General features: G+C 46.4%; 11 non-coding genes across 11 annotated transcripts; all 11 read right to left on the reverse strand.

Moving 5' to 3' along the window:
• Window positions 1-5,141: 5,141 nt before the first annotated feature.
• On the reverse strand, window positions 5,142-5,213 carry TRNAW-CCA (transfer RNA tryptophan (anticodon CCA)). Its single transcript has one exon. It is a non-coding gene; the product is annotated as a tRNA-Trp (tRNA).
• A 2,175-nt stretch (window positions 5,214-7,388) lies between these two features.
• On the reverse strand, window positions 7,389-7,460 carry TRNAW-CCA (transfer RNA tryptophan (anticodon CCA)). Its single transcript has one exon. It is a non-coding gene; the product is annotated as a tRNA-Trp (tRNA).
• A 2,177-nt stretch (window positions 7,461-9,637) lies between these two features.
• TRNAW-CCA (transfer RNA tryptophan (anticodon CCA)) lies at window positions 9,638-9,709 on the reverse strand. Its single transcript has one exon. It is a non-coding gene; the product is annotated as a tRNA-Trp (tRNA).
• Window positions 9,710-10,022: 313 nt separating this feature from the next.
• Window positions 10,023-10,096, reverse strand: TRNAN-GUU (transfer RNA asparagine (anticodon GUU)). The gene has a single exon. It is a non-coding gene; the product is annotated as a tRNA-Asn (tRNA).
• A 2,175-nt stretch (window positions 10,097-12,271) lies between these two features.
• TRNAN-GUU (transfer RNA asparagine (anticodon GUU)) lies at window positions 12,272-12,345 on the reverse strand. The gene has a single exon. It is a non-coding gene; the product is annotated as a tRNA-Asn (tRNA).
• Window positions 12,346-14,135: 1,790 nt separating this feature from the next.
• TRNAW-CCA (transfer RNA tryptophan (anticodon CCA)) lies at window positions 14,136-14,207 on the reverse strand. The gene has a single exon. It is a non-coding gene; the product is annotated as a tRNA-Trp (tRNA).
• Window positions 14,208-14,520: 313 nt separating this feature from the next.
• Window positions 14,521-14,594, reverse strand: TRNAN-GUU (transfer RNA asparagine (anticodon GUU)). The gene has a single exon. It is a non-coding gene; the product is annotated as a tRNA-Asn (tRNA).
• A 1,883-nt stretch (window positions 14,595-16,477) lies between these two features.
• TRNAW-CCA (transfer RNA tryptophan (anticodon CCA)) lies at window positions 16,478-16,549 on the reverse strand. Its single transcript has one exon. It is a non-coding gene; the product is annotated as a tRNA-Trp (tRNA).
• Window positions 16,550-16,862: 313 nt separating this feature from the next.
• On the reverse strand, window positions 16,863-16,936 carry TRNAN-GUU (transfer RNA asparagine (anticodon GUU)). Its single transcript has one exon. It is a non-coding gene; the product is annotated as a tRNA-Asn (tRNA).
• Window positions 16,937-18,726: 1,790 nt separating this feature from the next.
• TRNAW-CCA (transfer RNA tryptophan (anticodon CCA)) lies at window positions 18,727-18,798 on the reverse strand. Its single transcript has one exon. It is a non-coding gene; the product is annotated as a tRNA-Trp (tRNA).
• Window positions 18,799-19,111: 313 nt separating this feature from the next.
• On the reverse strand, window positions 19,112-19,185 carry TRNAN-GUU (transfer RNA asparagine (anticodon GUU)). The gene has a single exon. It is a non-coding gene; the product is annotated as a tRNA-Asn (tRNA).
• Between the last annotated feature and the right edge of the window lie 1,262 nt (window positions 19,186-20,447).

Raw genomic sequence — 20,447 nt, forward strand, 5'->3', positions numbered from 1 at the left:
TTTCTGAAAAAGGCATGCCTCTCTTAGCACTGCAGTGCATTAGACTGCTCCCTTGCTTCCCTGAGTCCCCAAATACACAACCACCTTGGGCACAATAGAAGACACATTCCAGCAGATTTAGCAAGAGTGCACCAAGGATTCTATATGTAGGTACCTTGCTGAGAAGCAAGACCTGCAGTTGCATTCTTCTGTTAAAAGAGGGCAGCAGAGTGCACCAAGAGAACTTGGGGGAAGCAGGGCCGTCACGAGGGGGGTGCAGGGGAGGCAAACTGCCCCGGGCCTCGCGCTTGCTGGGGGCCTCGCGGCCCCCTCTCCTAAGTGGAAGGCAGCACAGTCTCCCATGTCCTTTATTCACACGGGGGACTGTGCTGCCCCTGCAATGATTTTGCTGTTTCTTGTGAAGCCGTTTGGCTCCGCAACAAACAGCAAAATAATGGGAGACAGCAGGGCTCAGAAGTGAGCTCTGCTGCCTCCCGTCATTCAGCTGAAAACGTGGACACGCTGACTGACAAGAGAGGACTCCTCTCCTGTCAGTCAGTGTGTTCACGTTGCTCAGCGTGACCACACTGACTGACAGGAGAGGAGTTCTCTCTTATCAGTCAGTGTGTTCATGTTGTCAGTGTGACCACGCTGACTGATGGGAGAGGAGTTCTCTCTCGTCAGTCAGTGTGTTCAGGTTGCTCAGCGTGACCACACTTACTGACAGGAGAGGAATTCTCTCTTGTCAGTCAGTGTGTTCATGTTGTCAGTGTGACCGCGCTGACTGATGGGAGAGGACTCCTCTCCTGTCAGTCAGTATGTTCATGTCAGCGTGATCATGCTGACTGACAGGAGAGGAGTTCTCTCTTGTCAGTCAGTATGTTCATGTTGTCAGTGTGACCACGCTGACTGATGGGAGAGGAGTTCTCTCTTGTCAGCCAGTGTGTTCATGTTGTCAGTGTGACCACACTGACTGATGGGAGAGGACTCCTCTCCTGTCAGTCAGTATGTTCATGTCAGTGTGATCATGCTGACTGACAGGAGAGGAGTTCTCTCTTGTCAGTCAGTATGTTCATGTTGTCAGTGTGACCACGCTGACTGATGGGAGAGGAGTTCTCTCTTGTCAGTCAGTGTGTTCATGTTGTCAGTGTGACCACACTGACTGATGGGAGAGGACTCCTCTCCTGTCAGTCAGTATGTTCATGTCAGCGTGATCATGCTGACTGACAGGAGAGGAGTTCTCTCTTGTCAGTCAGTGTGTTCAAGTTGCTCAGCATGACCACGCTGACTGACAGGAGAGGAGTTTTCTCTTGTCAGTCAGTGTGTTCATGTTGTCAGTGTGACCACGCTGACTGATGGGAGAGGAGTTCTCTCTCGTCAGTCAGTGTTCACGTTGCTCAGCATGACCATGCTGACTGACAGGAGAGGAGTTCTCTCTTGTCAGTCAGTGTGTTATGTTGTCAGTGTGACCACACTGACTGATGGGAGAGGAGTTCTCTCTTGTCAGTCAGTGTGTTCACGTTGCTCAGCATGACCACGCTGACTGACAGGAGAGTTCTCCTGTCAGTCAGTGTGTTCATCTTGATTAGAGAGGACTCCTCGCTTGTCAATCAGTGTGTTCACGTTGCTCAGCGTGACCACGCTGACTGATGGGAGAGGAGTTCTCTCTTGTCAGTCAGTGTGTTCACGTTGCTCAGCGTGACCACGCTGCCTGATGGGAGAGGAGTTCTCTATTGTCAGTCAGTGTGTTCACATTGCTCAGCGTGACCCCGCTGACTGATGGGAGAGGAGTTCTCTCTTGTCAGGCAGCATGTCTACGTGTCGGCTGCGTGGATGCTTTTTAAGGGTGCATGGAGGTAAGGTAAGTGTTTTTTATTTTAAATTAAAAGTGTGTATGTGTATTTAAATTAAATTAGTATGTATGTATGAATGCATGCGTGCATGTTGATGTTTGTGTCAATGCTGTGTTTGGTTTTATGTATACATGCATGTATGGAGTTGTGTAACTGGTGGTTGAATGCATGGGTGAAAGTGTTTTTTGTGAGTGTGTGTTCAGCACCACCCCTAAATGTAGCCACCCTGGGGGCCACTTCATTAAGGGGTGGGCTCATGGCATCAGAGGTGCACCTAGGCTAAAATGTCAGGGGGGAAAGGGGACTAATACTTCAAATGTTGGGAGAGGTGCTAACGTCAGTAGCTGTGAGGAAGGGGCAAACTTCCTTGTGTGGGGGCACCTAAAATCTTTCCACTTTTCGAATGAGACTATTCTGGTGAAGCTTCAATGTTACAAGCAGCTACCTCTTGCCTTCATTTCTGAAACATCACACTTAAGGACTGCTGTGAGAATGAGATGTCTCATGTCACCACTTCCCTTCTAATCACTCCCCTAGCATGCAAGTGCTAACCCCACATCACAATTTCAATTACCTAAAAGTGTATGGATATGAATGCAGGTGCTAACAGTGAAATGACTTCTCATGGCCATGCTTATCCCTATGGCATTCTCACCCAGTCCCTGTCCTCCCCACCCAAAACAACTCCTCACTGGAACTCTTTGGGCTAGCTTTAAACATGGCTAGCCATCAAACTTTGCCCTCAATGTGCCTGCAAGTGTTTCCTCAAAGGAGTCTTCTAAGAGTTCATGACTTCATTGGAGTTGTAAACACGTAACTGGTGTAATAAAAATGTCTTAATCAGGTCTGCTTTTGGCCACTCAATTTAAAAACACCCTGCATGTCTTTCGCTGAAATTCTTTTAAAAATAAGCATTGGCAAAGCCAACAGTTTTGGCTTATGTATAAGTATTAGGCATTTACGAGGCACTGCTATTAGCTGCTCAGGTACTCAAACCATTTTGCACTGGCACTATCAATGGCCAGCTAATACCAATACAGAAGTGCCTTTGCTATGCCTACACAAATGCCCAAACTGTTAGCATTGCCAGTGCTCTTTTTGCTTTACCCTTGATGCACAGGACTATGCATCAAGGTTAAAGCAAACATACTACTTGGCTAAATTGGCCCACTTTGAATGTAGGCCAATCTAGCCAGTAATAACACTTATGGTACACAGTCAGCCTGGATATACTTTCTGTGGCATGGCATTTTTACTGGTTGGGAATCCGTACATGGTAATAATGGCACATATTGATGCAGCCTGCTTCAACATAATTAGAACAACCAGCATGAATATATTTTTATACTAGCATATCTCGATTGGAAAGGCGGCATGAAATGTATTGGAAAATGTTCCTATGCACAATTTGTGATTTGCAACTATTGGGAATTTCCATGTGCTTCCATACAAAACCAATTGCAAACTGTGTGGATTTCTACCCAATTTTGCAAAGAAAGTGCTATAAAATGCATACTTTTAACCCAATGTTTCAAACATTTTCTTGGGAGTGAGAACCCCCCCCCCCCAAGCCACCCTTTGGTTTGGGCTCCCTCACTGTGCTCTGTTGATCCTGACTAATTGGAACAAACATTTAAGCCTCTTAAGTTCAGAAATGTACCAGCCTCCACTGTACATCATTTGTCACTGTGTATGGTGTGTGTTTCAATGCGCAAACAGGGGCAGGGTGCTCCTTAATTATATGATATGGCATTTATAACGTGCCTGTACGCAAGTGTTTCTAGGCGCGACAAGGCAAGGAGGGAGAAACAAAAGAGTAGGACAAAACACAGATCTTACTAGGCCTTGTGTCATTCAGATCGTACAAGAGCAGGGAATGGGGAGGGGAGAAGTGCCGAGGGTGGGGTAGGATGCAGAAGTGCAGGAACAAAGTAGAAACAAGAGTGCAGCCAACTGGTGGCAAGTGTGAGTTCTCATAAGTGTAGCCAACGGGTGGACAATACGAGCAAGAGCGGGGACTGTAGGGTTACAGATACAACAGATACAGACCACAAGTGCAGGGGAGCCAAGAGGCAGTGCGGGATTGCAATAGGACGAACAAGCAGGGACCTGAGCCCGAATTCAGAGCTTGACCAGGTGACCAGTGCATGGATCAGGCAGGTGATCAGCAAGGGAGAGGAAGAAAGAAGGCAGAAGCAAATAAACAGGTCTTGGGGTGCTTCCGGAACCGGAGATGGTGCTCCTCGTTTTTAGCGAGGCAGGGAGGCTGTTTCCAGAGGGAGGCCCCAGCCGAAGAAAGAGATCTGCCCTCAACTCTTTGCTTGGAAAAGTGATTGACCCTCAGAGAATTGGAGGTGGCGCAGTGGAGAGCTCATGCCATCTTATATATATTTATTCATATGATAAAAAAGTTAGTCTGGCATGAACCTTTCTTCAGTAGAGAAAGTAGTACTAAACCACATTTGGGATCCTGCACACAAACTCAAGGGTAGATTTCTCAAGTCTCCTGTGTGCGGATATGCCGCCGCTGGCCGAGTGCAAAAAACTGTAATGGGGCCTCACCAAATGTTTTGCCCCGGGCCTCACCACATCTTCTGACAGCCCTGGGGGGAAGTAGCTTATGTTAACTACTTGCCATGCTCTTTATAGATCCCTCTGTTTGACTGGGTGAATTCTAATTTCTGGGGTAGAGTAAGCAATTTTTGGATCTAGATGCTGTGCGCAACAGGAATGCTATATACTGCACTGTACTGCTACTGAAAAGTTACCAATTTTACAGGATGTTCAGGTAAGCTTTGTTTCAGAAAACAACTTGCTAGAGGCCCTAGGACAGATTACTGGGACAAAGGAAGAGGGTTTGGGGATTAGCACATCCCCTATGAAAGGTACAGTCACGCCCGAGACAACTCTGAGTGCCTCCTCGAATTCTAAGAAATGCGAACTGGGGTCCTACGCCTTTTATTGCCAGTGGATCGTTGTGTTTCAGACAAATGTGCACGCCTCCCAGAGCCCCTTGCAATGCACTTAGGGAAATGGGGGAAGGTGCTGTGCAACCCTCTCACTGACAATGTCTCTCTTGTCTATAATGTATCTATGAGAGAGAGAGAAATAGGCAATGCGAGAGTGAAAAAGTAAAATGGAAATGTGTCTACTGAGATCAGTATAAGGGGAAATCCTCACAATCCAGGACCGACAGATGATTGGGAGGGCGCTTACAGTTTTCTGACACCAGAGCACAAAGATGCAGTCAGGTTGAAATAACGAGATACTGAAGAGCAATTTTATATTTCAGAGTGGGAAAAGCAAATATGACCCCGACGTGATTTGAACACGCAACCTTCTGATCTGGAATCAGACGCGCTACCATTGCGCCATGAGGTCCTTGTGGCAATCCACCTGGTGTGTCTGATGACAGAATAAAGGTAGGAGACGTACATGCACCTGCAGAGCCTCATTGCTTCTTTAGGTAGACTGGCTAGGATAGCTTCCTTCTGTGCATCAGTACACGCTGCAGCCAAACCCTTCCCATGAAGTCTTGATGTTTATGAATTGAATGGCAAGTTTTGAAAAACTAAAGCAAGCGAGAAGAATTGCTTACAGTTTATTGGATTTTTTGGACGTCAGCAGACGAGACCTGCGAGAGGTAAACAGAAGTTCATAGTTGGTCATGCTGAATTTTTGAGCCAAAATGCATCGTCCCTGGGTGGGCTTGAACCACCAACCTTTCGGTTAACAGCCGAACGTGCTAACCGATTGTGCCACAGAGACTCATGCAGTGCTTACACTGGGGCCTGATTGGTGTGCTGTTTGCTTATGCTTCCCAGGCAACTTGAAAATATTTCTAAAATAGCTCTATTTCCCACAGCAAATCAGGGTATCAAGCACTTCCCTACCTCCCCTAATCCACAAACACAGGGGATTTAGTAGAGGACAGAGCCCATCAACAGTGCACCAAATGCCCTCTGTGTAGGCATAACTTGCTATGAGGAGAAAGCCACAGTTGCACACTTGTGTTAAAAGGGGACAGCAGGCTGAACCCAGAGAACACGGGAGAAATGACTCAGGTTTACTGAGTGGAACACTCTGTGTCTTTGTGCAAAAACAGCAGCGTCTTTTCGGTTAACAGCCGAACGCGCTAACCAATTGCACCACAGAGACTCACTGGCATGTGTGTTCTGCCTTTGGCCTGATTGCATTGTTATTTTTTTCTGATTGGCAGAAAACCTGAACTTTTTTCTGAAAAAGGCATGCCTCTCTTAGCACTGCAGTGCATTAGACTGCTCCCTTGCTTCCCTGAGTCCCCAAATACACAATCACCTTGGGCACAATAGAAGACACATTCCAGCAGATTTAGCAAGAGTGCACCAAGGTTTCTATATGTAGGTACCTTGCTGAGAAGCAAGACCTGCAGTTGCATTCTTCTGTTAAAAGAGGGCAGCAGAGTGCACCAAGAGAACTTGGGGGAAGTAGCTTATGTTAACTACTTGCAATGATCTTTATAGATCCCTCTGTTTGACTGGGTGAATTCTAATTTCTGGGGTAGAGTAAGCAATTTTTGGATCTAGATGCTGTGCGCAACAGGAATGCTATATACTGCACTGTACTGCTACTGAAAAGTTACCAATTTTACAGGCTGTTCAGGTAAGCTTTGTTTCAGAAAACAACTTGCTAGAGGCCCTAGGACAGATTACTGGGACAAAGGAAGAGGGTTTGGGGATTAGCACATCTCCTATGAAAGGTACAGTCACGCCCGAGACAACTCTGAGTGTCACCTCAAATTCTAAGAAATGCAAACTAGGGACCTACACTTTTTATTGCCAGTGGATCTTTGTGTTTCAGACAAATGTGCACGCCTCCCAGAGCCCCTTGCAATGCACTTAGGGAAATGGGGGAAGGTGCTGTGCAACCCTCTCGCTGACAATGTCTCTCTTTTCTATAATGTAACTATGAGAGAGAGAGAAATAGGCAATGCGAGAGTGAAAAAGTAAAATGGAAATGTGTCTACTGAGACCAGTATAAGGGGAAATCCTCACAATCCAGGACCGACAGTTGATTGGGAGGGCGCTTACAGGTTTCCGACACCAGACCGGTACCTGAACTCACAAACCCAAACTGCAAAGTGATGGGCATTGCCACTAGACTGCCGACCCCCTTTCGGGGCCCCAGCATATATCCTTTAGTCACACCTAGAGTTCCCAGGACAGTGCAGCATTCAGCGATTACACGAAAATATTGACAGCGCTAGGAGGCCATGCAAATGGCAGAGGTATGCTTTACAAAGCCCACGTAGCGTGCACAAAACAGCACATCAGTCAGGCCCACTTGAAGAGATGGTAAAGAGGAAATACTTCTGCTGCATCCAGTAAAACATAGAGATTGGCCTGCTTTAAAGGTTGACCATGTCCTTCATGGGTGTCTGTCAATATGATACTTCCCTGCTGCAAAGCTTACATTCGAAACGCCAGAACAACTAGGCCCAGAGCACAAAGATGCAGTCAGGTTGAAAAACGAGATACTGAAGAGCAATTTTGTATTTCAGAGTGGGAAAAGCAAATATGACCCCGACGTGATTTGAACACGCAAGCTTCTGATCTGGAGTCAGACGTGCTACCATTGCGCCACGAGGTCCTTGCGGCAGTTCATCTGGTGTGTCTGATGACAGAATAAAGGTAGGAGACGTACATGCACGTGCAGAGCCTCATTGCTTCTTTAAGTAGACTGGCTAGGATAGCTTCCTTCTGTGCATCAGTACACGCTGCAGCCAAACCCTTCCCATGAAGTCTTGATGTTTATGAATTGAATGGCAAGTTTTGAAAAACTAAAGCAAGCGAGAAGAATTGCTTGCAGTTTATTGGATTTTTTGGACGTCAGCAGACGAGACCTGCGAGAGGTAAACAGAAGTCCATAGTTGGTCATGCTGAATTTTTGAGCCAAAATGCATCGTCCCTGGGTAGGCTTGAGCCACCAACCTTTTGGTTAACAGCCGAACGCGCTAACCGATTGCGCCACAGAGACTCATGCAGTGCTTACACTGGGGCCTGATTGGTGTGCTGTTTGCTTATGCTTCCCAGGCAACCTGAAAATATTTCTAAAATAGCTCTATTTCCCACAGCAAATCAGGGTATCAAGCACTTCCCTACCTCTCCTAATCCACAAACACAGGGGATTTAGTAGAGGACAGAGCCCATCAACAGTGCACCAAATGTCCTCTGTGTAGGCATAACTTGCTATGAGGAGAAAGCCACAGTTGCGCACTTGTGTTAAAAGGGGACAGTAGGCTGAACCCAGAGAACACGGGAGAAATGACTCAGGTTTACTGAGTGGAACACTCTGTGTCTTTGTGCCAAAAACAGCAGCGTCTTTTCGGTTAACAGCCGAACGCGCTAACCAATTGTGCCACAGAGACTCACTGGCATGTGTGTTCTGCCTTTGGCCTGATTGCATTGCTATTTTTTTCTGATTGGCAGAAAACCTGAACTTTTTTCTGAAAAAGGCATGCCTCTCTTAGCACTGCAGTCCATTAGACTGCTCCCTTGCTTCCCTGAGTCCCCAAATACACAACCACCTTGGGCACAATAGAAGACACATTCCAGCAGATTTAGCAAGAGTGCACCAAGGTTTCTATATGTAGGTACCTTGCTGAGAAGCAAGACCTGCAGTTGCATTCTTCTGTTAAAAGAGGGCAGCAGAGTGCACCAAGAGAACTTGGGGGAAGTAGCTTATGTTAACTACTTGCCATGATCTTTATAGATCCCTCTATTTGACTGGGTGAATTCTAATTTCTGGGGTAGAGTAAGCAATTTTTGGATCTAGATGCTGTGCGCAACAGGAATGCTATATACTGCACTGTACTGCTACTGAAAAGTTACCAATTTTACAGGATGTTCAGGTAAGCTTTGTTTCAGAAAACAACTTGCTAGAGGCCCTAGGACAGATTACTGGGACAAAGGAAGAGGGTTTTGGGATTAGCACATCTCCTATGAAAGGTACAGTCACGCCCGAGACAACTCTGAGTGTCACCTCAAATTCTAAGAAATGCAAACTAGGGACCTACGCTTTTTATTGCCAGTGGATCTTTGTGTTTCAGACAAATGTGCACGCCTCCCAGAGCCCCTTGCAATGCACTTAGGGAAAGGGGGGAAGGTGCTGTGAAGCCCTCTCGCTGACAATGTCTCTCTCGTCTATAATGTAACTATGAGAGAGAGAGAAATAGGCAATGCGAGAGTGAAAAAGTAAAATGGAAATGTGTCTACTGAGACCAGTATAAGGGGAAATCCTCACAATTCAGGACCGACAGTTGATTGGGAGGGCGCTTACAGTTTTCTGACACCAGACCGGTACCTGAACTCACAAACCCAAACTGCAAAGTGATGGGCATTGCCACTAGACTGCCGACCCCCTTTCGGGGCCGCAGCATATTTCCTTTAGTCACACCTAGAGTTCCCAGGACAGTGCAGCATTCAGCGATTACACGAAAATATTGACAGCGCTAGGAGGCCATGCAAATGGCAGAGGTATGCTTTACAAAGCCCACGTAGCGTGCACAAAACAGCACATCAGTCAGGCCCACTTGAAGAGATGGTAAAGAGGAAATACTTCTGCTGCATCCAGTAAAACATAGAGATTGGCCTGCTTTAAAGGTTGACCATGTCCTTCATGGGTGTCTGTCAATATGATACTTCCCTGCTGCAAAGTTTACATTCGAAACGCCAGAACAACTAGGCCCAGAGCACAAAGATGCAGTCAGGTTGAAATAACGAGATACTGAAGAGCAATTTTATATTTCAGAGTGGGAAAAGCAAATATGACCCCGACGTGATTTGAACATGCAACCTTCTGATCTGGAGTCAGACGCGCTACCATCGCGCCACGAGGTCCTTGTGGCAGTCCACCTGGTGTGTCTGATGACAGAATAAAGGTAGGAGACGTACATGCACCTGCAGAGCCTCATTGCTTCTTTAAGTAGACTGGCTAGGATAGCTTCCTTCTGTGCATCAGTACACGCTGCAGCCAAACCCTTCCCATGAAGTCTTGATGTTTATGAATTGAATGGCAAGTTTTGAAAAACTAAAGCAAGCGAGAAGAATTGCTTGCAGTTTATTGGATTTTTTGGACGTCAGCAGACTAGACCTGCGAGAGGTAAACAGAAGTTCATAGTTGGTCATGCTGAATTTTTGAGCCAAAATGCATCGTCCCTGGGTGGGCTTGAACCACCAACCTTTCGGTTAACAGCCGAACGCGCTAACCGATTGCGCCACAGAGACTCATGCAGTGCTTACATTGGGGCCTGATTGGTGTGCTGTTTGCTTATGCTCCCCAGGCAACCTGAAAATATTTCTAAAATAGCTCTATTTCCCACAGCAAATCAGGCTATCAAGTACTTCCCTACCTCCCGTAATCCACAAACACAGGGGATTTAGTAGAGGACAGAGCCCATCAACAGTGCACCAAATGCCCTCTGTGTAGGCATAACTTGCTATGAGGAGAAAGCCACAGTTGCGCACTTGTGTTAAAAGGGGACAGTAGGCTGAACCCAGAGAACACGGGAGAAATGACTCAGGTTTACTGAGTGGAACACTCTGTGTCTTTGTGCCCAAAACAGCAGCGTCTTTTCGGTTAACAGCCGAACGCGCTAACCAATTGCGCCACAGAGACTCACTGGCATGTGTGTTCTGCCTTTGGCCTGATTGCATTGCTATTTTTTTCTGATTGGCAGAAAACCTGAACTTTTTTCTGAAAAAGGCATGCCTCTCTTAGCACTGTAGTGCATTAGACTGCTCCCTTGCTTCCCTGAGTCCCCAAATACACAATCACCTTGGGCACAATAGAAGACACATTCCAGCAGATTTAGCAAGAGTGCACCAAGGTTTCTATATGTAGGTACCTTGCTGAGAAGCAAGACCTGCAGTTGCATTCTTCTGTTTAAAGAGGGCAGCAGAGTGCACCAAGAGAACTTGGGGGAAGTAGCTTATGTTAACTACTTGCAATGATCTTTATAGATCCCTCTGTTTGACTGGGTGAATTCTAATTTCTGGGGTAGAGTAAGCAATTTTTGGATCTAGATGCTGTGCGCAACAGGAATGCTATATACTGCACTGTACTGCTACTGAAAAGTTACCAATTTTACAGGCTGTTCAGGTAAGCTTTGTTTCAGAAAACAACTTGCTAGAGGCCCTAGGACAGATTACTGGGACAAAGGAAGAGGGTTTGGGGATTAGCACATCTCCTATGAAAGGTACAGTCACGCCCGAGACAACTCTGAGTGCCTCCTCAAATTCTAAGAAATGCAAACTAGGGACCTATGCTTTTTATTGCCAGTGGATCTTTGTGTTTCAGACAAATGTGCACGCCTCCCAGAGCCCCTTGCAATGCACTTAGGGAAATGGGGGAAGGTGCTGTGAAGCCCTCTCGCTGACAATGTCTCTCTTGTCTATAATGTATCTATGAGAGAGAGAGAAATAGGCAATGCGAGAGTGAAAAAGTAAAATGGAAATGTGTCTACTGAGACCAGTATAAGGGGAAATCCTCACAATCCAGGACCGACAGTTGATTGGGAGGGCGCTTACAGTTTTCCGACACCAGTCCGGTACCTGAACTCACAAACCCAAACTGCAAAGTGATGGGCATTGCCACTAGACTGCCGACCCCCTTTCGGGGCCCCAACATATATCCTTTAGTCACACTTAGAGTTCCCAGGACAGTGCAGCATTCAGCGATTACACGAAAATATTGACAGCGCTAGGAGGCCATGCAAATGGCAGAGGTATGCTTTACAAAGCCCACGTAGCGTGCACAAAACAGCACATCAGTCAGGCCCACTTGAAGAGATGGTAAAGAGGAAATACTTCTGCTGCATCCAGTAAAACATAGAGATTGGCCTGCTTTAAAGGTTGACCATGTCCTTCATGGGTGTCTGTCAATATGATGCTTCCCTGCTGCAAAGTTTACATTCGAAACGCCAGAACAACTAGGCCCAGAGCACAAAGATGCAGTCAGGTTGAAATAACGAGATACTGAAGAGCAATTTTATATTGCAGAGTGGGAAAAGCAAGTATGACCCCGTTGTGATTTGAACACACAACCTTCTGATCTGGTGTCAGACGTGCTACCATTGCGCCACGAGGTCCTTGTGGCAATCCACCTGGTGTGTCTGATGACAGAATAAAGGTAGGAGACGTACATGCACCTGCAGAGCCTCATTGCTTCTTTAGGTAGACTGGCTAGGATAGCTTCCTTCTGTGCATCAGTACACGCTGCAGCCAAACCCTTCCCATGAAGTCTTGATGTTTATGAATTGAATGGCAAGTTTTGAAAAACTAAAGCAAGCGAGAAAAATTGCTTGCAGTTTATTGGATTTTTTGGACGTCAGCAGACGAGACCTGCGAGAGGTAAACAGAAGTCCATAGTTGGTCACGCTGAATTTTTGAGCCAAAATGCACCGTCCCTGGGTGGGCTTGAACCACCAACCTTTCGGTTAACAGCCGAACGCGCTAACCGATTGCGCCACAGAGACTCATGCAGTTCTTACACAGGGGCCTGATTGGTGTGCTGTTTGCTTATGCTTCCCAGGCAACCTGAAAATATTTCTAAAATAGCTCTATTTGCCACAGCAAATCAGGGTATCAAGCACTTCCCTACCTCCCCTAATCCACAAACACAGGGGATTTAGTAGAGGACAGAGCCCATCAACAGTGCACCAAATGTCCTCTGTATAGGCATAACTTGCTATGAGGAGAAAGCCACAGTTGCGCACTTGTGTTAAAAGGGGACAGTAGGCTGAACCCAGAGAACACGGGAGAAATGACTCAGGTTTACTGAGTGGAACACTCTGTGTCTTTGTGCCCAAAACAGCAGCGTCTTTTCGGTTAACAGCCGAACGCGCTAACCAATTGCGCCACAGAGACTCACTGGCATGTGTGTTCTGCCTTTGGCCTGATTGCATTGCTATTTTTTTCTGATTGGCAGAAAACCTGAACTTTTTTCTGAAAAAGGCATGCCTCTCTTAGCACTGCAGTGCATTAGACTGCTCCCTTGCTTCCCTGAGTCCCCAAATACACAACCACCTTGGGCACAATAGAAGACACATTCCAGCAGATTTAGCAAGAGTGCACCAAGGATTCTATATGTAGGTACCTTGCTGAGAAGCAAGACCTGCAGTTGCATTCTTCTGTTAAAAGAGGGCAGCAGAGTGCACCAAGAGAACTTGGGGGAAGTAGCTTATGTTAACTACTTGCCATGCTCTTTATAGATCCCTCTGTTTGACTGGGTGAATTCTAATTTCTGGGGTAGAGTAAGCAATTTTTGGATCTAGATGCTGTGCGCAACAGGAATGCTATATACTGCACTGTACTGCTACTGAAAAGTTACCAATTTTACAGGATGTTCAGGTAAGCTTTGTTTCAGAAAACAACTTGCTAGAGGCACTAAGACAGATTACTGGGACAAAGGAAGAGGGTTTTGGGATTAGCACATCTCCTATGAAAGGTACAGTCACGCCCGAGACAACTCTGAGTGTCACCTCAAATTCTAAGAAATGCAAACTAGGGACCTACGCTTTTTATTGCCAGTGGATCTTTGTGTTTCAGACAAATGTGCACGCCTCCCAGAGCCCCTTGCAATGCACTTAGGGAAAGGGGGGAAGGTGCTGTGAAGCCCTCTCGCTGACAATGTCTCTCTTGTCTATAATGTAACTATGAGAGAGAGAGAAATAGGCAATGCGAGAGTGAAAAAGTAAAATGGAAATGTGTCTACTGAGACCAGTATAAGGGGAAATCCTCACAATTCAGGACCGACAGTTGATTGGGAGGGCGCTTACAGTTTTCTGACACCAGACCGGTACCTGAACTCACAAACCCAAACTGCAAAGTGATGGGCATTGCCACTAGACTGCCGACCCCCTTTCGGGGCCGCAGCATATTTCCTTTAGTCACACCTAGAGTTCCCAGGACAGTGCAGCATTCAGCGATTACACGAAAATATTGACAGCGCTAGGAGGCCATGCAAATGGCAGAGGTATGCTTTACAAAGCCCACGTAGCGTGCACAAAACAGCACATCAGTCAGGCCCACTTGAAGAGATGGTAAAGAGGAAATACTTCTGCTGCATCCAGTAAAACATAGAGATTGGCCTGCTTTAAAGGTTGACCATGTCCTTCATGGGTGTCTGTCAATATGATACTTCCCTGCTGCAAAGTTTACATTCGAAACGCCAGAACAACTAGGCCCAGAGCACAAAGATGCAGTCAGGTTGAAATAACGAGATACTGAAGAGCAATTTTATATTTCAGAGTGGGAAAAGCAAATATGACCCCGACGTGATTTGAACATGCAACCTTCTGATCTGGAGTCAGACGCGCTACCATTGCGCCACGAGGTCCTTGTGGCAGTCCACCTGGTGTGTCTGATGACAGAATAAAGGTAGGAGACGTACATGCACCTGCAGAGCCTCATTGCTTCTTTAAGTAGACTGGCTAGGATAGCTTCCTTCTGTGCATCAGTACACGCTGCAGCCAAACCCTTCCCATGAAGTCTTGATGTTTATGAATTGAATGGCAAGTTTTGAAAAACTAAAGCAAGCGAGAAGAATTGCTTGCAGTTTATTGGATTTTTTGGACGTCAGCAGACGAGACCTGCGAGAGGTAAACAGAAGTTCATAGTTGGTCATGCTGAATTTTTGAGCCAAAATGCATCGTCCCTGGGTGGGCTTGAACCACCAACCTTTCGGTTAACAGCCGAACGCGCTAACCGATTGCGCCACAGAGACTCATGCAGTGCTTACATTGGGGCCTGATTGGTGTGCTGTTTGCTTATGCTCCCCAGGCAACCTGAAAATATTTCTAAAATAGCTCTATTTCCCACAGCAAATCAGGCTATCAAGTACTTCCCTACCTCCCGTAATCCACAAACACAGGGGATTTAGTAGAGGACAGAGCCCATCAACAGTGCACCAAATGCCCTCTGTGTAGGCATAACTTGCTATGAGGAGAAAGCCACAGTTGCGCACTTGTGTTAAAAGGGGACAGTAGGCTGAACCCAGAGAACACGGGAGAAATGACTCAGGTTTACTGAGTGGAACACTCTGTGTCTTTGTGCCCAAAACAGCAGCGTCTTTTCGGTTAACAGCCGAACGCGCTAACCAATTGCGCCACAGAGACTCACTGGCATGTGTGTTCTGCCTTTGGCCTGATTGCATTGCTATTTTTTTCTGATTGGCAGAAAACCTGAACTTTTTTCTGAAAAAGGCATGCCTCTCTTAGCACTGTAGTGCATTAGACTGCTCCCTTGCTTCCCTGAGTCCCCAAATACACAATCACCTTGGGCACAATAGAAGACACATTCCAGCAGATTTAGCAAGAGTGCACCAAGGTTTCTATATGTAGGTACCTTGCTGAGAAGCAAGACCTGCAGTTGCATTCTTCTGTTTAAAGAGGGCAGCAGAGTGCACCAAGAGAACTTGGGGGAAGTAGCTTATGTTAACTACTTGCAATGATCTTTATAGATCCCTCTGTTTGACTGGGTGAATTCTAATTTCTGGGGTAGAGTAAGCAATTTTTGGATCTAGATGCTGTGCGCAACAGGAATGCTATATACTGCACTGTACTGCTACTGAAAAGTTACCAATTTTACAGGCTGTTCAGGTAAGCTTTGTTTCAGAAAACAACTTGCTAGAGGCCCTAGGACAGATTACTGGGACAAAGGAAGAGGGTTTGGGGATTAGCACATCTCCTATGAAAGGTACAGTCACGCCCGAGACAACTCTGAGTGCCTCCTCAAATTCTAAGAAATGCAAACTAGGGACCTATGCTTTTTATTGCCAGTGGATCTTTGTGTTTCAGACAAATGTGCACGCCTCCCAGAGCCCCTTGCAATGCACTTAGGGAAATGGGGGAAGGTGCTGTGAAGCCCTCTCGCTGACAATGTCTCTCTTGTCTATAATGTATCTATGAGAGAGAGAGAAATAGGCAATGCGAGAGTGAAAAAGTAAAATGGAAATGTGTCTACTGAGACCAGTATAAGGGGAAATCCTCACAATCCAGGACCGACAGTTGATTGGGAGGGCGCTTACATGTTTCCGACACCAGACCGGTACCTGAACTCACAAACCCAAACTGCAAAGTGATGGGCATTGCCACTAGACTGCCGACCCCCTTTCGGGCCTCAGCATATATCCTTTAGTCACACCTAGAGTTCCCAGGACAGTGCAGCATTCAGCGATTACACGAAAATATTGACAGCGCTAGGAGGCCATGCAAATGGCAGAGGTATGCTTTACAAAGCCCACGTAGCGTGCACAAAACAGCACATATGTCAGGCCCACTTGAAGAGATGGTAAAGAGGAAATACTTCTGCTGCATCCAGTAAAACATAGAGATTGGCCTGCTTTAACCCCTTAAGTGCCAAGGACGAGCTATCTCGTCTTTGGCACTGGGGAGGTAATCCCAAGGACGAGATACCTCGTCCATGGCACTTAAGGGGTTAAAGGTTGACCATGTCCTTCATGTGTGTCTGTCAATATGATACTTCCCTGCTGCAAAGCTTACATTCGAAACGCCAGAACAACTAGGCCCAGAGCACAAAGATGCAGTCAGGTTGAAATAACGAGATACTGAAGAGCAATTTTGTATTTCAGAGTGGGAAAAGCAAATATGACCCCGACGTGATTTGAACACGCAACCTTCTGATCTGGAGTCAGACGCGCTACCATTGCGCCACGAGGTCCTTGCGGCACTCCACCTGGTGTGTCTGATGACAGAATAAAGGTAGGAGACGTACATGCACCTGCAGAGCCTCATTGCTTCTTTAAGTAGACTGGCTAGGATAGCTTCCTTCTGTGCATCAGTACACGCTGCAGCCAAACCCTTCCCATGAAGTCTTGATGTTTATGAATTGAATGGCAAGTTTTGAAAAACTAAAGCAAGCGAGAAGAATTGCTTGCAGTTTATTGGATTTTTTGGACGTCAGCAGTCGAGACCAGCGAGAGGTAAACAGAAGTTCATAGTTGGTCATGCTGAATTTTTGAGCCAAAATGCATCGTCCCTGGGTGGGCTTGAACCACCAACCTTTCGGTTAACAGCCGAACGCGCTAACCGATTGCGGCACAGAGACTCATGCAGTGCTTACACTGGGGCCTGATTGGTGTGCTGTTTGCTTATGCTTCCCAGGCAACCTGAAAATATTTCTTAAATAGCTCTATTTCCCACAGCAAATCAGGGTATCAAGCACTTCCCTACCTCCCGTAATCCACAAACACAGGGGATTTAGTAGAGGACAGAGCCCATCAACAGTGCACCAAATGCCCTCTGTGTAGGCATAACTTGCTATGAGGAGAAAGCCACAGTTGCGCACTTGTGTTAAAAGGGGACAGTAGGCTGAACCCAGAGAACACGGGAGAAATGACTCAGGTTTACTGAGTGGAACACTCTTTTTCTTTGTGCCAAAAACAGCAGCGTCTTTTCGGTTAACAGCCGAACGCGCTAACCAATTGTGCCACAGAGACTCACTGGCATGTGTGTTCTGCCTTTGGCCTGATTGCATTGCTATTTATTTCTGATTGGCAGAAAACCTGAACTTTTTTCTGAAAAAGGCATGCCTCTCTTAGCACTGCAGTGCATTAGACTGCTCCCTTGCTTCCCTGAGTCCCCAAATACACAACCACCTTGGGCACAATAGAAGACACATTCCAGCAGATTTAGCAAGAGTGCACCAAGGTTTCTATATGTAGGTACCTTGCTGAGAAGCAAGACCTGCAGTTGCATTCTTCTGTTAAAAGAGGGCAGCAGAGTGCACCAAGAGAACTTGGGGGAAGTAGCTTATGTTAACTACTTGCCATGATCTTTATAGATCCCTCTGTTTGACTGGGTGAATTCTAATTTCTGGGGTAGAGTAAGCCATTTTTGGATCTAGATGCTGTGCGCAACAGGAATGCTACATACTGCACTGTACTGCTACTGAAAAGTTACCAATTTTACAGGATGTTCAGGTAAGCTTTGTTTCAGAAAACAACTTGCTAGAGGCCCTAGGACAGATTACTGGGACAAAGGAAGAGGGTTTGGGGATTAGCACATCTCCTATGAAAGGTACAGTCACGCCCGAGACAACTCTGAGTGTCACCTCAAATTCTAAGAAATGCGAACTGGGGTCCTACACTTTTTATTGCCAGTGGATCTTTGTGTTTCAGACAAATGTGCACGCCTCCCAGAGCCCCATGCAATGCACTTAGGGAAATGGGGGAAGGTGCTGTGCAACCCTCTCGCTGACAATGTCTCTCTTGTCTATAATGTATCTATGAGAGAGAGAGAAATAGGCAATGCGAGAGTGAAAAAGTAAAATGGAAATGTGTCTACTGAGACCAGTATAAGGGGAAATCCTCACAATCCAGGACCGACAGTTGATTGGGAGGGCGCTTACAGGTTTCCGACACCAGACCGGTACCTGAACTCACAAACCCAAACTGCAAAGTGATGCCCATTGCCACTAGACTGCCGACCCCCTTTCGGGGCCCCAACATATATCCTTTAGTCACACCTAGAGTTCCCAGGACAGTGCAGCATTCAGCGATTACACGAAAATTTTGACAGCGCTAGGAGGCCATGCAAATGGCAGAGGTATGTTTTACAAAGCCCACGTAGCGTGCACAAAACAGAACATCAGTCAGGCCCACTTGAAGAGATTGTAAAGAGGAAATACTTCTGCTGCATCCAGTAAAACATAGAGATTGGCCTGCTTTAAAGGTTGACCATGTCCTTCATGGGTGTCTGTCAATATGATACTTCCCTGCTGCAAAGCTTACATTCGAAACGCCAGAACAACTAGGCCCAGAGCACAAAGATGCAGTCAGGTTGAAATAACGAGATACTGAAGAGCAATTTTGTATTTCAGAGTGGGAAAAGCAAATATGACCCCGACGTGATTTGAACAGGCAACCTTCTGATCTGGAGTCAGACGCGCTACCATTGCGCCACGAGGTCCTTGTGGCAGTCCACCTGGTGTGTCTGATGACAGAATAAAGGTAGGAGACGTACATGCACCTTCAGAGCCTCATTGCTTCTTTAAGTAGACTGGCTAGGATAGCTTCCTTCTGTGCATCAGTACACGCTGCAGCCAAACCCTTCCCATGAAGTCTTGATGTTTATGAATTGAATGGCAAGTTTTGAAAAACTAAAGCAAGCGAGAAGAATTGCTTACAGTTTATTGGATTTTTTGGACGTCAGCAGACGAGACCTGCGAGAGGTAAACAGAAGTTCATAGTTGGTCATGCTGAATTTTTGAGCCAAAATGCATCGTCCCTGGGTGGGCTTGAACCACCATCCTTTCGGTTAACAGCCGAACGCGCTAACCAATGGCGCCACAGAGACTCATGCAGTGCTTACACTGGGGCCTGATTGGTGTGCTGTTTGCTTATGCTTCCCAGGCAACCTGAAAATATTTCTAAAATAGCTCTATTTCCCACAGCAAATCAGGGTATCAAGCACTTCCCTACCTCCCCTAATCCACAAACACAGGGGATTTAGTAGAGGACAGAGCCCATCAACAGTGCACCAAATGTCCTCTGTGTAGGCATAACTTGCTATGAGGAGAAAGCCACAGTTGCGCACTTGTGTTAAAAGGGGACAGTAGGCTGAACCCAGAGAACACGGGAGAAATGACTCAGGTTTACTGAGTGGAACACTCTGTGTCTTTGTGCCAAAAACAGCAGCGTCTTTTCGGTTAACAGCCGAACGCGCTAACCAATTGTGCCACAGAGACTCACTGGCATGTGTGTTCTGCCTTTGGCCTGATTGCATTGCTATTTTTTTCTGATTGGCAGAAAACCTGAACTTTTTTCTGAAAAAGGCATGCCTCTCTTAGCACTGCAGTCCATTAGACTGCTCCCTTGCTTCCCTGAGTCCCCAAATACACAACCACCTTGGGCACAATAGAAGACACATTCCAGCAGATTTAGCAAGAGTGCACCAAGGCTTCTATATGTAGGTACCTTGCTGAGAAGCAAGACCTGCAGTTGCATTCTTCTGTTAAAAGAGGGCAGCAGAGTGCACCAAGAGAACTTGGGGGAAGTAGCTTATGTTAACTACTTGCCATGATCTTTATAGATCCCTCTGTTTGACTGGGTGAATTCTAATTTCTGGGGTAGAGTAAGCAATTTTTGGATCTAGATGCTGTGCGCAACAGGAATGCTATATACTGCACTGTACTGCTACTGAAAAGTTACCAATTTTACAGGATGTTCAGGTAAGCTTTGTTTCAGAAAACAACTTGCTAGAGGCCCTAGGACAGATTACTGGGACAAAGGAAGAGGGTTTGGGGATTAGCACATCTCCTATGAAAGGTACAGTCACGCCCGAGACAACTCTGAGTGCCTCCTCAAATTCTAAGAAATGCGAACTGGGGTCCTACGCCTTTTATTGCCAGTGGTTCTTTGTGTTTCAGACAAATGTGCACCCCTCCCAGAGCCCCATGCAATGCACTTAGGGAAATGGGGGAAGGTGCTGTGCAACCCTCTCGCTGACAATGTCTCTCTTGTCTATAATGTATCTATGAGAGAGAGAGAAATAGGCAATGCGAGAGTGAAAAAGTAAAATGGAAATGTGTCTACTGAGACCAGTATAAGGGGAAATCC

This window comes from Ambystoma mexicanum, chromosome 11 (assembly GCF_040938575.1).
Source record: "Ambystoma mexicanum isolate Mex_15411 chromosome 11, UKY_AmexF1_1, whole genome shotgun sequence".
Classification (NCBI taxonomy): domain Eukaryota; kingdom Metazoa; phylum Chordata; class Amphibia; order Caudata; family Ambystomatidae; genus Ambystoma; species Ambystoma mexicanum.